Source organism: Amblyomma americanum, chromosome 4 (genome assembly GCF_052857255.1).
Source record: "Amblyomma americanum isolate KBUSLIRL-KWMA chromosome 4, ASM5285725v1, whole genome shotgun sequence".
NCBI classification, from domain to species: domain Eukaryota; kingdom Metazoa; phylum Arthropoda; class Arachnida; order Ixodida; family Ixodidae; genus Amblyomma; species Amblyomma americanum.
The window spans coordinates 164,613,340-164,629,114 of NC_135500.1; the positions used below are offsets into that span (position 1 = coordinate 164,613,340).

A 15,775-nucleotide genomic window follows, 5' to 3' on the forward strand; every position below is an offset into this window, starting at 1 on the left:
CAGTTCCTCTGCCGGCATACTGCCCAGTGCGCCAACCGATGTCGCTGGCATATGGTTCTAGACCTCATTCGAGTTTCGCCTTCGCGACCCGCATCAATCGACATTATATCAGCGGCGAGTTGCTGCCCACACCAACCTCGGTGTTCTAAGTCTGCTCCATTTCTCGCCGTCTCCAGCAGGTGGCGCTAGCAGACACCGGTCACCAATTAGCCAGCCAGGCTGGCTAATGACTAAGACGTGAGACTACTGCTGTTTGTTTGCGTCACACATAATAAACAGCGACACCGACCGCAAAATAAGGAACAAAAGTGGTGTTTATGCTCCTTTATGGTAGCCTTCTTTGCAAGACAGAGGCAAGATCGCGGGAACTGGTTAAATATGCTTGAATAAAATTATCAGTGGCTTAGCTCGGCTATGCCAAGATATACGTAGCGTGAGTTACGCTAAGCATCAATTGCCGCTGAGCAGCAATTTCTCTCTCCTTCTGCATGGCTATACCACAGTGGAAAACGCCCCGCTATATACTCCTGCTGATACCTCTGCGCATGCGCACAAAATGAGAAGCGCTATCCAGCGGCTCCGGCGCAGCGTCAGACTTGGCTCAACGGAGGCGCACAGCTGGGCACGCGCCGGCGCAAGTGCGTCTGCCGCGGCCATGACGCACTCCTTGCTTCCCCCTCCCCTCCCCCCTACATCCCCCTACCCCTTCCCCTGGTCCCCAAGAGTGATGCCCTAAGGGCCAACATACGTCGGGACCAGTACCCCCCTCCCCTGAATAACCCATAGAATCAACAACCACCACCACCACTCCTTGATGACCGGCGAGGCGAGCGCGCGCGGCGGCGGCTCCGGCCATTACCCCTGAACAGTTTTCAGGCCTGCGCGTCACGTGACGCGACGTCAAAGACGTCACTGCGCACCGGCTGAGGGCCGCGAGCGATTGCCGCGCGCTCGGCTCGCGGGAACTGATGTCACAAACAGGCCCGTCGACCGCCAGGTCCGTGCGATTTATCAGGGCAAAGACAAATAATTAAAATTACGGACAGAATTATACATATTTATTTATCACAGCAGACTCTGTCTGTATGCATATTTACTGATATTTACCACTTTCCGGTACTGTGCAAAACGACTCTCGAGAGGATCCGTTTGAACTTTCCCTAGTAAAACGTACTTAAAATGAAGTTCACTTATGCAATACTTTGCCAATGCCAGTAAGGATTGAGCAGATAGCCTTAGGACACTAAATGTGTCCTGGGTAAGGACCCCAGTGTCATGCCCATAAAATTCCCAGACATCACGCCAGGTAATGAAACCATTCAGAAAAGCTACTTTTGGGTCATCTGTACTGCAAGACATGGATTCTTCGTAAGCAGTACGATGATGGAAGCCTTTATTTGGCGTTTTTACGTTGACAATACTCCACCAGCGAAGAATGATTTTGATGAAATGTGCTGTTGCTGCCGCATGTTGAAAATCAGCTTCACCACTGCGAGCTGCCAGGGCTGTGGCTATGTGCAGATTAGAAACCTGCTGTACCAGCTTCACATTTTGCCGTTCCAAGTTGCTCGGATTAAGTGCCTTGGATGCCAAGCCATACCCAGACTTTATCAGTAGAGATGACTCCTCTTTATGTAAATCTCTCAATTTCTTAAATGAGGCAGACATTTTGCATTCAGGACGAAGATCATTCTTTGAAAGCTCAAAACGTAGGTAGAAAAAGCAAGTCCCCACATTTTTCTGATTCAGCCAATTGTTTCTGATACACTTCAAAAGATATACAGCATCTACCACATAAAATAATGGCCGATCAGGATCTGCCGGATGTGGATAAACATGACGAAGCATTGGCTTTGGCAGAAACATCTTCATTGCCTTTCTGTTTAGAGAGTTAGTGTCATCAACAATGGCTATGAGCCAGTACTCAATTTCTTCTAAGCGTATGATCACCTTCTTCAGCATGGCATGAAGTTGGTCGCCCTGCATGGTTTTTACCGGAAGAATGTGTGCTACCTCCTTGAATGAGCTCAGCAAACTTTGTATCATAAACATGTGTACAGATGTGGCTGCCTCGCTGGAATTCACTGCAGCACCACATATGCTGCCCCCCCCCCCCCCCCCCCTTATAATCAAAACAAGGCTTGATATGAATTTCGTCAAGCATCAAGATCACTGTCTTTTCATGTGGCTGCAGATGTGTAAATCTCTGGGAAACATACTGAAGGAAAGTTGCATCACAAGAATCAATTTCTGGGAACATTTTACAGATGAGCACACTTTCCTAATAGTGCTCAGATGGGGCAAGGCTAGAGTACTTGTTTTTCTCAAATACTTGTAGGCATGCGGCGATATTGTGTGGAGAATGCATGCAAACACCATTACCTGTGTGCTGTACTGAATACGCTCTGCGGAGAGCAGTGTTAGCTGTTACTTTAAAAATTTCACAACCCCTTTCTTGTTTTCATTATTGCTTTCTTCCAATTTGTCTAGAAGGAAATTTACTGCAAGCGACAGGTGGCGAGAACTACAACGCTCGCCAGACTCGTCAGACAGCATGCACAGGTTGTTCAAAATTTCCAACAAGGAGCTTACTTTGAAAACCGAGTCTGGTACAACAGCGCTATCAAGATTCTTGATCGCGGATCCTTGGTAGCAGGCTGAGACTGGGAGGTTTTCGAACACTGTCAACGACGACTTCAACCAAGGTTCACGATCGTTGGTGATGTTCAAAAACATCGTAAACTTTTCTTTATGAATCACAGTCCACTGCACTGACACTGAGGCCACTTGCAGGCGCGCCTTTAGTTCTTCGAGTGACGAAAATTGGTCTCTCTCCTGCTCCGCTTCATATGACGCCAGTGATCCTTTGACCGCATTGACGAGTTGGGAAGCTTCTAGTCGGCTCCTCTTAGCATCAGGTGGTTCTCCCTTGCTGTTGTCTGGTGCTGAAAGGTACGAAGGGCAGTTGGGAAATACGGTAGGCACCGATCCACGGCGCATCCGCGGTACTGGCAATCGAACTGTAAGAACATTTTCTCTTCTTGGATCCGTGTACGATGTCGCTGTCTAGATGCATGAAGCGTCGAAATGATCGGCGCAAACCTGCACAAACGTACAAACGTTCCGTAAACATCTCATAATCCACTTATTAAAATAGCCTAATGCTAGCCGCTTTGTCTATAAGCGTGTTTGAGAAAGAAATGTGGCCACAATCAATCTATCTGGGCCTCGGAAGTATCACAATAAACGTGCTGATTAAGTAAAAGCAACCAGGAGCACATAACAGTACAATAAACATTACTTACCTTAGTGTACGAAGTGGGCACGAAGTCCTTCCTTGGAATGGCGCGTAACCACTTGAAAGTGTCGTCGTCTTTTGGGGAAGAAAACACTTGTATCTTCCTGCCCGTATCGTAATTGCCGGTGCACCCCGGCACACAACACTTGTTCGGCATTTTAGTATCCGCTGCACATCGCACACGGAAACAAAACTGCCGCAAAACAACGACGAGAGACGACAAACGCGACCACGCCGCTGCAACCAACCGGCCCGCGTGGCGCAGGGAGCGTGAAAGAGAGAATAAAGAAAAAAACAGCAGGGACTAAAATCATGTCTCTGGCGATGCGGCTTCTGCAAGTGTCAGCCTGCCGGATGTGGCGTCAAAATTTTGGGCGCAGGCCTGAAAGCTGTTCAGGGGGTAATCCTCCGGCGCGCCAGCTGTGCGCCGTGTGACGTCACTGCTCCTCGCGCATGCGCAACATGGCTCTCCAGGACCCACGCAAAACTGCTCAACCTAGGCGAGTGTAGCCCATGCTATATAAAAAAAAACGAACATCCGTAGACTCGAAGATATTTATCGCTATGACTAAGCGTGTGGATTGCAGTCTGACCAAACAATGAGACCAGAAATAGGCACGAAGTCATTTAGGAACAGTGGCCAACACGTAGGCTCTCTTCCAGGAACAACTGCGCTGTAGGTCGGTACGGGGCGCTGAGAACTTAATGTAACATGATGACTCCTGCAGCGCTTATAAATAAAAAGGAATGCTCAAGCATAGAACTCATACACTTCCACTTGTTCAAACACACAAATTATAGTGAGTTTAAAGATAGCGAATGCATTGTCTCATCTTCCCTCCGTCCTTGTTTCTAAGGGCTACGGTGCTCATCGGGATTTCAGCGATAGCAACAGAGGCCGCATTTTTGTAGCGATAGCTACATTACAGCAGCATTTCGAGCCTCCAGCGTGGCGGCGCCGCCACGCCGTGGCTGCGCTGCCACCCTGTGGCTGCGGTGCCAGGCTGTCACCTGGTTGGTCACGGGGTGCGGAGCGGCTGCTGCTGCCGGCGGCGCGGCGCGCCGGCGAAACCGAGCTGCCACCGCTATGCGCATGCGCCGTGTCAAGTAGGACGAAAATGAAGCAGCAATGACACTCATGCGGTGCAGGATTCCCCGTTTAAATCTTTACTTATGTAGATGCTGGTTTGGTCCCTCAAACCTTTGTGCGGCTTGTGGTGAAGTCGAAACATTAGAGCATTTCCTACTCTCTTGCCGGAGGTTTGCACATCAGAGGAGAGCACACCTAGAAATTCCCATTACAAATTTGGGACTCACTTTGTCGGTTCCCCTCCTCCTCTCTTTCGGCGCGAGCGCCAAGGGTTTTGCATTGCTTCAGGTTTGCGAATACCTCCACAATTTCATAACAGCTACCGGTAGGTTCCATTGCTAATTGTTTTCAAAATTTCCGCATTTAAAAGAGCGTTTCGGTATTTTCATATATCCAATTCTCATATATTCTTTCCAGATATTTTTATTTTATTTTCCTTTTCTTTTAAATTACTCTGAAATTTCACCCAAGGCACAAACTTTAGCTTGGTACCAGTTAAGCCTCTTCTTTGGGCTCTCCTCACTGAACCCTGGCCAATCCCCCGTTGTTAGTATGTGCCATGTCACGAAGGCAACAGCAACGGAGCGGCGAAAGACTGAATTTGCAATTCAACTGAAAAAGTTCCACTCGGCGAGCTGTAGCTGTCGCGTTACTCCAGGTTTAACCAGAGCTAAACCACCGCCAATTTGTTTTCCCCGTCTCTGATCTATATTTCATAGATTTCTATTCTACTAATGCGTAAGTGGCTAGAATGTGCGGCAGGAAATGTTGTAAACAACCCGCTGTAAATGTTTCCCTGTGACGCGTACCTTTGGTATTTATGACACCATACTCCAGGTCCTTTGTCGGCATGTGCACGACGGCCACATTAAAGGCGTGATAAATGCGAGCTCTGGCCTCGCTGATTTTGGGATCCCACGGCACCGCGACACGTTTCCGAGAAGATGAATGGGTACGGTCGAGGTCTGGCTGAGCTACTTTAGGTTGCACTGAGGTCTCGAATAAACTAGGCGCATCTTTTTAGCGAACCTTCGCGGCACACTGTGTCCGAAACGCTCTCAAGATTGTTGGTTAAGCTTCGTCTTAAGCTTCGGTTAAGCTTTGGTATTTGCATATGCAGTCACTGTAATCTCACTGAGCACTCTACATTTTTTGGTTGGTTTGGTTAATGAGGTTTAACGTTCCAAAGCGGCTCTGGCTTTGAGGGACGCTGTAGTGGAGTGCTTCGGGATAATTTCGACCACCTGACATTCTTTATAGTGCACTGTACATGGGCCTTTAGCATTTCGCCTTTATAGGAAAGCGACCGCCGGGGTCGGCATCGAACCCGCTTCATTCGGGTCAGCAGCCAAGCACCATAACCAATCAGCCACTGTGACGGCTGTTGGTTAAGCTTCGTTAAGCTACAAGTTCTCTCGGCTCTTTTAACTTTCACCTTGCCATTTCTGCAAGCATTTTTATAACCTGCCTCGCTCCTCACTTCCCATCGTTAAGAAGGCTTTCTTGTTGTTATCGTTTTTCTTTTCTTGCCAACTTTCCTGTTTTTCTGTAAAACAGAAACCGTGCAGAAGAGACGTGCTTTCGTCAAATCTCTGACCTTACTTTTCGTATACTAAGTTCATTGCCATCACGTCGTGCCGGCCATAATGCACTAACAGGTGCTAATGGTACATAGTCAATCACGGCGACGAATAAACTGTTCGCACTTCGCGCCGAGGACGCTTACAGTGGTGGTGGTGAGCAAGCAATGAACAAATGCAACGAATGCACAAATATCGTTTTAAAGTGAGAAAATACATGCCTGAATCTACTCCGGATAACGAAACAGGTTACCGTTATTTCTTCAGAGGACGAGTTATTAGCCTTGTAGTGCTTGGTGGTAGCGGCGTTGGTAGCCCCCCAGCCATACAAGTATCAATAATTGCCATTTCAGCAGTGAGAATAGTGTAGTAGTGCTGGCGGTAGCGGTTATAGTATTAATAACACTGCGAATGTCCATGACTTGGTGATTGCTTGCGGGTCGTGGTACTGTTAACAGAGGCCATGCTAGTTATTGAAAGCAGCAGGAACTGTAGTAGTAATAATGTACTAGTGGTAGTAGTAGCGGTAGATGGCGTGGAAGTTGTAATGTTAGTAACAGTAGTGAGAGTATTCCTTAGTAGCAGTGGTGAGAGTATTCCTTAGTAGCCCAATATTACATAGTTTTACTAGAAGTCGATTCACGAGTTTTACTAGTAGAAAAAATAAAAAGTTATAGATCGGCGCAATCACAAAACATCCTTCGAGGCCGAAGTATGCGAACCGACAGCTGGCCAATTCAAGTGATAAATCATCTCAATATTCAGTATCTTTACTATAAAAAGTGACACATTCAGCGTCTCTTTGTTCTAAAAACGAAACGCCGCTTTGACACATGCATCTTGATAAATTTGCTATTCCTTCGTTAAAAGCTGCATAAATTATCGGAAATTTTTATGAAACGACTTATTTTTGACTCACGCCGCTGCACCCTTCACTACACCAAGTCAGGCACCAAACCTAACGCTATTGCTTGAAGTTCTGGCGCTCTCCTCCTGACGACACTTTATGATCCCCTCAATATAGAGGGCGTGCACCGCCTGATATCAAGAATCAAGAAAATTTGCCCAACGTGCTATCACAAATCATAACCGCCTTTAGTTAACTCACAGACGTATGCTAACTAATTCTGAAAGCAAAACGTTTTTTTACGTGGAATAAAACTTTATTGCCTCAAGTACAAACATCGAATGTTATTCCGAGTGCTGGTTCCATTTTGAGCAAACTGTACCTAATCAGAAATACTAGACAAGCGCATTTTTAAATGAGAGGTTCTTTATTAAGGCAATATTTTATCATACCGTATAACTGCACCATAACAATCAATATATCCGGAGATCCCTTCTCGCGACGCTTGTAGTTTTCCTTCCATTTATTGTCAAAAACGCACCTTACTGATTTTCCACGGCAGTCTCTATCACTCGATGCGGACAAAGGGCAAATCTAAAAAGCAGGATTTCGCTACGTATCGGATTAGACCATTCCCAACAATTTAATTGTTAATAAAAGTGTCACACAGTACTCCACAGCTGCGTCACAGTTAAAAGCGATGTCCAAGAAAGCTGGAATTTTTTTAAGAAATATAAATCCCATCAAAAATAACCAGTTCTTTCATTAAAAAGTATTTAGATAGTTAATTTTCTATCCTTCACGTTAGAATATCTTAATTTTTCTTTAATTACGGGTTTCATCGGTAAACTCCTTCGTTGCGGCTCTGTTACTATTGTGAAGTTCTTAACATACGCCCTGTTTTAATGAGTTAGCTCAATTTTATTTCAGTTTAAAAATGCTACTGCTCCGAGCGATTGTACAGAGATGCTTTACATAACCTATTAACTCCAAGAAAATTCTCGCGGTATGCCAGTTCTTTTTTAAGTCCTGAATCTCACCTTAATTTGCATTCCCATGCGGGCAGCGTCTGCTATACACAGGCGACACAAGCACGCTCTAGTTAACTAAGCCAAACAAGCACCGTCGTATTGGATCGTGCATATACTCATCTAGCGTCTGACGATATAGTGCAGCGTCGACGATAAAAAAAAAGTCGCAATAGCAGCGCTCGACGGTTCTTGCCATCTTCACGCGCCTTCGTACCGCAAAACACAGGAGAGGCCTGGAGACGCCAGCCCAATTCGATGTGGCGCCATTTCCTTTCCCTAACACCGAAGGGAACTCGCAGCCAGCGATGCGCGGCCTCCAAGTCCCGCCGGCTGTGGAGTCACTCACGCAAAGCTGCGCCCAAACCAATTATGCCTCACAGAATGCGAGTTTTGAACAGATGCGCAAGAGAAAGGAAGGGAAAAATTAAAGTCGACAAAAAAGAATATTTTCAAACAACGAACGTGCCCCGGAAAACGAAAAGGAAGCTTGAGCAAACTCATGCAGGGAAACAAAATACATAAAAACCCAAAGTGTTCATTCACCCCAGCGCGGCTGAAAATTTCTTGGGAGTTTGGATTTTGTTCCCAAATCACGTCAAGCGTGCGAGACTGAAATTCTTTGACAAGCGGACTTGAAGAAAAACTCCATAGTCGGTATTTCAGGAGTGCGTTTCACTCTCTCTCTCTCTCTCCCTCTCTCTCTCTTTCCTCTCGCTATTTGCGTTTGTTTCCCCCGTCACGACCTCAGGTCTTAATTCGATTCTCTTGGAACGTCGGTAGTGCGATGCTGTTTCTGCATACCAGGGTTGTTGTTTTCTGTGTCGTTGTTTTTTCTTCCCGCGATTATATTCTTCGACCACCATGTCAGATGAACAAATCAAAGAGCAAAACTTGGCACACCGTACGTGTTCTATGGAGTGTTTTGACATACCGCTTGCATTCCACGAAGTCAACCAGGTCTTCCAAGCCAGCTGCTTACTACAGTGGCATAGAAGCTACAGTGCCATTTATTTATTCGGCGCTGCACTACACTAAATCTCCATTAGCGAGTACCTTCTTTTTCACGAAGGAAGCCGCGGACTCTTCATTATTATCGTCGCTATTAATAAGGACTGCAAAAACAATTATGAGTTTGTTTCGAATATGCACTACTCTCTTTAGTTGGCCAATTTTTTTGTGCAGGTTGTATTGAGTACTTTTCTTTCATGAGCAATTGTACACAGTGCTCAATTGAAGTAACTTTAGAAAGGGCAGATTTAAAAGGCTTTTAGTCGCTTTTCTGTAAGATTGTACTTTTTTCAGCGGAAGTTGAGCGCTTTATCAATTCATTGGAGTGAAAACAGCTTTGACTATGGAATAAACGTGGGCGCGCTCTTTGTGCATTGATTATCAACCCCTACCCTCCCCCCCCCCTCCCCTTTGTTGGCCACTTTCTCCGCATAACTAGCTCCTTCCAGAAATCTGTGTATAATCTGCAGGCAAAGCATTCACAGCTTCTTCCTTATATCTCAGAACCAAAGCATTTCAATGCTGATGCATATTTCACCCACCACCAAAAAGTCGCAAACAAGAAAGTCGCTAAGTCATCAAGAAAGGGCCATCAGCGTTTCAAACGAACAAATAACAGAGCTTAGCACAGACCGAAATAAGGGTTCACCCCTTCACGGTCCCTCCTACGGCTCGTAGCGCTTTGAGAGGCTGGATAGGATATCCCATGGTAAGGCAGAAGGGCATTTTGCAGTGCAACTAATAAAATGCACAAATCCGCGGAACCCAAGCGTTGGCGTGGGTTGCTGCACTTGGCAGCTACGCGTGGGACGAGCAGCTTAAACTGCAGCGGACGAATGCGTACGTCGACACGCATACGGCAGGGCGCGCAGCGAGGACGAGCAAAGGTGAGGCATAGTGGGTGTTCAAACAGACACGGACATACGAGATGTATCACGGCTTTTTATTTTCTTCTTTTTTTTACCAGCGTGGATCTGGCGTGGGAGTTGGCTGCGCTCAACTGTGCATTCATATAATCGCGGCCCGAGAACAAAAATATGCTCCAGCAGCTGGGCATCTGGACTCACGATTTCCCTAAAGCTACCGGTTCTTGATTGGCAAATGTTTTTTTTTCTCAGTCAGTTATATCCCCCCTACGCTGCGTAAGAAGTACATTTAAATGGCTGCCGTGTAGGCCGTCGGGCGGTGTCACTTGACATTTCTGCGGCTCATGTGCGCCCGTTACGTGACCAAGCACAGAAGGCGCATTTGTTCTCAGCTTGCACAGTTAGGTCTTCCGTGTTACAAAACGAAAGTCGAAATGCGATGAACATTCTAGCCTGAACACAGGGATTTCAAACGCGGCACATTAGACTTGAAATAAAAGGGGCATACGAAGAACATAAATAAAGTGGTAGGGTTTTAACGTAGCTAAACCGAGCAGACATGCGAAAGCATGCGTTTAGCCTATTTGCTGCATGGTGTTCAGTTGCTGGGTCTGCTGTACGTCTGGCGACGATATTAAACTAAGGTTAAGCTCTGATCGAGGTTAAGCTGATCTGATCTGTTCGCGCCGCAGATGTAAGTTGATGAAGACGACGATATGCAATGCACAGCATGAGAGTGCGTTGCGCCTTAACTCTTCATTGCCTTTATTTTTTTGCTCAAAATTAATTTATTTGTGATTATTCCTTTAAATTTATTTATTTAAACACTCACCGCTGTGTTTCCTCAAGATCTCTCAAAATTCGTTATTTGTTTTCAAACATTTCTCTATTTATTCTTATGAGCCGCTTGAAATAAACCTGCTTGAATTTCCTCCTGTTTGGATCGGCACCAAACCATGGCCAACCCCCCACTGTGGGTATGTGACATCACTTTTAGGCAACAACAACAATAACACGAGGTGCGATTGGCTGCGGCGATAGCATAGTGCCTTCGTGCAGTGGCCAGCGAAGCAGATCTGTCGGCGTCGCCGCGGGTTCGAATCCCACTAGCGGCAATCTTTATTTCTTCTGCACCACAGATTCTTGGTTAAGTTTGACATCATGAAGTGTTTTGGTAGTAAAAAAAAACACGACGTCCCAATCCAAGGTAAACACATTCGGCGAATTTAGCAGCCAACATGGAGCTGAGGAGAACGCCAGCCGAAGAGACCCCCCCCCACTCAAACGAAGCGAAAACACACTAGAACAATATTAAGTCCAGTCTGGAAAACAGCGACACATAAAAAAAGTAGCAGAAAAACAGGTATGAAACTTTGGCAGGGTAATGCGGCTTTGTCTTGTCGCGGCGCGAACAACTTGTAAGCCGACGCCAAGCGAGCGCGACAGTAATTAATCATGCGCCTCCGTCAAACCTTTGTTCGCAAGAGAGGCACGTGCAGGCATGGGAACAAAGGCATAGACAGCGCCCACTCTTCCGCCGGCACTGGCGTCATCTTTGTACTAGGCAGCGCAAAGCTTAAAAGAAGGGTTTCCTGGTATCGGGTGTGTATTAGCGCAATGCTCACGGATTTTCTCTGGTGTCTAGACTTTAATACTGCCGAAAGTGTCCCTGGTACTAAACGATGCGCAAAGTGAAACAAATGGTTTGAAAGCGAGTGATTAGACATGCGGTAATTTATGTAATTTATCGCAGTTATCCGGCTTCAATCAACTTAGAAAACTAAATAACTAAAACCAAAAAGCTACGGATTTGTTATAAAGACTTCCGTTACTATAGTCTGCATGATGTGCAAGAAAAGTAAGAGAGAGCACACTTATCTTTAGTCAATATGAAAACGAGCTGCACTAAAAGAACTTTTAAATTAAACTGAGATTTTTTAATTTGACATTAATGACTCGTCTTTTGGCAGTAAGTATAAAAAAGCAGAAAACCATCAGAAGCCGCACAGTCATGTGCAAGGTGTCATCTTGTAGCCGCAAGTTCTATATGTAATTGAGGGTGCTGGCTATTTCAATTTGTTCCTTGCAGCTATTGACCCTCGCGTTCCCATGTTACTTATGGACATATAAAATCAAATGAAAATATAACGAAACGTTACCTTGGATGTTTGGCACTTTGGGCACTCTATGCTAACAAAAAAAAAGTAATTGTCATCAATGATTCTAAGCGCAAGAATTTCGTTTTATGAGCACTCGTAATGAGTATATAGTTATCTCTATTGTCATAAGCCTAAATTTTCGCTGGCAAACAGTCCTGTGGCACAGTGCGTATGACGCTCTGCAGTTGAACTCGCAATCATGCGTTCGTTTTCCGACGGTAGTATCTCATTTTCAAGCAAAGTAAAAAAAAAGTAATTCAAGGCTTTCTCCTATAGTTCTTAATAAATGTAGAGGGAGACAGTCTGGATAGCGTGTTTTGAAGTTGCTTGTGAATGCACTTTAAATCTCTGTGCATATGTCGGATGCAACACTCGACACTCGCCTTCGCCGCTGGCACTTGCGAGTCTTTTACACTTTAAACGGAAAGGAGTAAAAAAGGGAGTAAGCTGTCCAGTAGCGAACTCCCAATTTTAAAATGAAGTGTGCTACAGGACAACTTACTCCCTTTCTACTCCCATTTAGGCGGATTTGCGTTTAGAGTGTATGCGCTGTGGTCTCTCTTCGGCTTAATCTTCACTCAGCTCGGAGTGTCCATTCCTCCAACCCCTCTGACAGGATCTCTCCACCTGCCTTGTTTTGCCTCCACTTCTGGATCTCGGTGCGTAGAATCTGAATGCATGCTACTACAAACGACGACTTCAATGTCTGTCTGCATCGCACAGCTATACAATTAGCCTCGGCACGGTCTTATTCCTGTTTGGAAACACGCTTCGCCAATAGATTTGTTATACTCATTTCGTCCAAATCTGAGGGGAAGTGGGCGAGCATTAATTGCTGCTTATTTTGTTTCCTTTGGCCTCGCTTATAAATTGCCATTTTATTGCTACAGCGGTGTGCCCGTTTCTGTCCCGTCCTTGTGCAGGCTTCAGGCGGCAGTATCCTACTTTTCCGCTCCAACTAAAGCCACTGAAAAATACGCTATTGTTGACTTAAATTTCGAAGCCCGTTTAGCCTTTAAAGTCCTGCGAGTGGTCTAAGTTATTGTGGAGGCCTCTAAGGCGCAGTTCTCGTTAACCTAAATCCACTTACCTTTCAAAACATGAAAATCTCCTCGCCCAGTTTTCTCAGTCATCTTTCTCGGGAGGCACTGAAAGCTCATCTATCAAGGCAAATATTTATCATCATTTCGAAAGCCAGTCTGACAACTGAAAGCAGCCGGTTCTCATCCTATTCTGCTATTCAAAAAATTGTCTTGAGGCAAAAAGTCATGATTGACACAATCTTGACAATTTGTTATGCATGGCACTGACGATGGTTATTGCAGGTATCTGCTCTCTAAAACAATTAACGCAAGTTAAAATAAAAATAAAGTAGTATGTCTAAAATGACGAAGTGAAGTTAGGGATTTTTTGGTGTACTGGCAGGTATATGGAATTTAACGTCCCAAAGCGACATAGGCCATAAGAAACACCGCAGTGAAAGGATACGGTTGCATTGCGACCCCCTGATATTCTATAACGTGCGTTGATATTTCGCAGCACATGAGTGTCTTGCGTTTCGCCTCCATTCTAACGTGGTGGCAGCGGCCTGGATCGAACACGCGTCCAAGGGTTTAGCAGTCCAGCGGCCTGATCACTGAGCCACCACTGTGGGGTTTTTTGTGTACTGTGGAAGGAAACAAAGGAATTCACGTACAGGTGTGACAGCGCATCAAGTATTTTCTTCCTGCCCTAGGTGTCTTCAGGCAAGTGCTTTATTGCAGTAATTTCTGATATCTCAACGTGAGACGCAGACAATAGTTTGTAGAATCTTGAAATTGCGATCCGCTCGCCTGGCATCGTCATCAAAATAGAAGAGAGAAAGAAGGAATGTCCGAAATGAAGACACAGCAAGTATACGGGAAGCGATAGTGGCATATCACAACATTACGCACTTAAGACCACACATCCCCCACGCATACTCACAGAGCTTTCACGTGTATTTCAGAGACACCTGGAAAGAGCCTACACGAAACACTGTTCGCATTACTGGACATTTAGGCAATGCACTATGTTGATGTGCTCACGAGAATGATGATGTAACTCATCAGGATTTATATTTTCGAGAACGTGACAATTTTGCTGAACGACTGAAGAGGGACAGCGTTCTCGGTTTTACGAAGTGCGATTGTATCGAGCTCGTCATTGACTTCTTATTTATGGGCACGTTTCTGAGTGTGTTTTTTTTTCATCTCGGGTAGCTTAATTCAAGCACTTTTTTGCCCTTTTTGCGCACGGCGCTGCTTTGGTCGGATTGTTTAACCCAAAGCTGTCAAGCTCGGAAGCTCAGGTCATGACGAAAATGACGGCGCAGTCCATTCGACGAGCAATGCGATTTGATCATGCTGCGTCCCAGAGTGATCCAGCCATGCAGGCTGTCTGTGCAGCTAGCCTCCTGAGCACAGAAGGCATTCGTTGTGACGCTGCTTATAGTGCCGCAAACATCAATGTTTGCCTTCTGCAGGTACCGTTGGTCGGTATGGTGATAACCCCAAGGAAATGTCTTGCATGTTCTAGTCTGTTCTAGTCAATACTGTTCGAGGCTTTGCGTTAAGGAGGAGGCGCGTTTTTTTTTTTTAGAATAAACTGTTCACAATTGTGAACAAAATTAGCACTCTGCAGTAACGTCTCGATTTGCTAGTAAACAAGTGCACGGTGCACAGAAGACGAAGGAATGAAAAATTAAAAAAAAAGACAGAAAGATTTTTCAGAGGTATGTGCAATTGTCCGTCCCGCACCAAGGGGGCGAGTCCGTGAGGTGTGGAAGTGCAGAAAATATTCTAAGAAAAATGCGGTTTTCTGCACGCTAGCTTAAAAGATCAGGCCACCCCAAGCAGGAAACGAGACTTCGGCACAGAGCAGTCGACTAGAGTAGGCACAGCTTGCAGTTCATTCAGTACTCTGCGCACCGAAGGATACGAGCTTATTTCCATCAAAAGCAACTGCCTCGGGCTACTAATTTCATGTAGCGGTCATTAAGGACGATCGATGCCCATTTCGCTTCAGCATAAGTCCGAAGCAGCACTGCCAACTAGATCAGTTTGGTTTGTTTTCAGGCAGTCTAGACCCAGCAGCTGCGGACACTGGAAAGATAGAGACTGAGCTGCTTTGGAGGACAATGAGAAGATCCAATCACATTACTTTCTTTCCAGTTACGGGCTATTTGTGCCACATATTAGCATCCGCGTTGGGGATTTTCCGGCAGATAGCCGCGACTCCGCCATTTTGTTCTCGCGTTGACAACACCGCATACAAAAGCTGCACAACTTAGGTCTGGTTGAAACAAAAAAGAAAAAGGAAATGAAAAACATGTATAATAACTGCGCCCTCACAAGACCAGTGCTCTTGCGAGTGCACAGGGTTGGCATTCGCATAACACCATGGGTTCTCTTTACAAAGGACCGACTAGAATGAAGCTCAAATGTACAGCGGCTTTCTATAACGAATGGGATTCCTCTTATGAATCTAGACTGCAACGCGCAGTGCACAGAAGCAACAAACGCGCAGCACTGTTCTGAAACCACGCATCACAATGCGACAGTAGAACATAACTGCAACGTTAGACATGACAAACCCCATGATTCACGCACATTGTCTGTATTTAAGGCCCTGGTAAACCGCATGACGTAAACGGGCTTGTGCCGTCCGCGAATGCAGATGTAGAACGGGGCTTCAAAAAATAGTGCCTCAAAATCGGTACATCTGCATAATATTGACACAATACCTTCCCGCATGGCTCGGTAAGTGCATAAACACAGGAAATACAGGCATTGAATCCTCCTCCACAGTGCCCAGTCAATAGACTCGGGTACTTTGTCCCCGACAATCTTTCTTCAGTTCATTAAATTTCGCCAAGT

General features: G+C 45.6%; 1 pseudogene; it reads right to left on the bottom strand.

Annotated features, from left to right (window-relative positions):
- Positions 1–2,169: 2,169 nt before the first annotated feature.
- Positions 2,170–3,455, bottom strand: LOC144129899 (uncharacterized; annotated as a pseudogene).
- Positions 3,456–15,775: the final 12,320 nt, after the last annotated feature.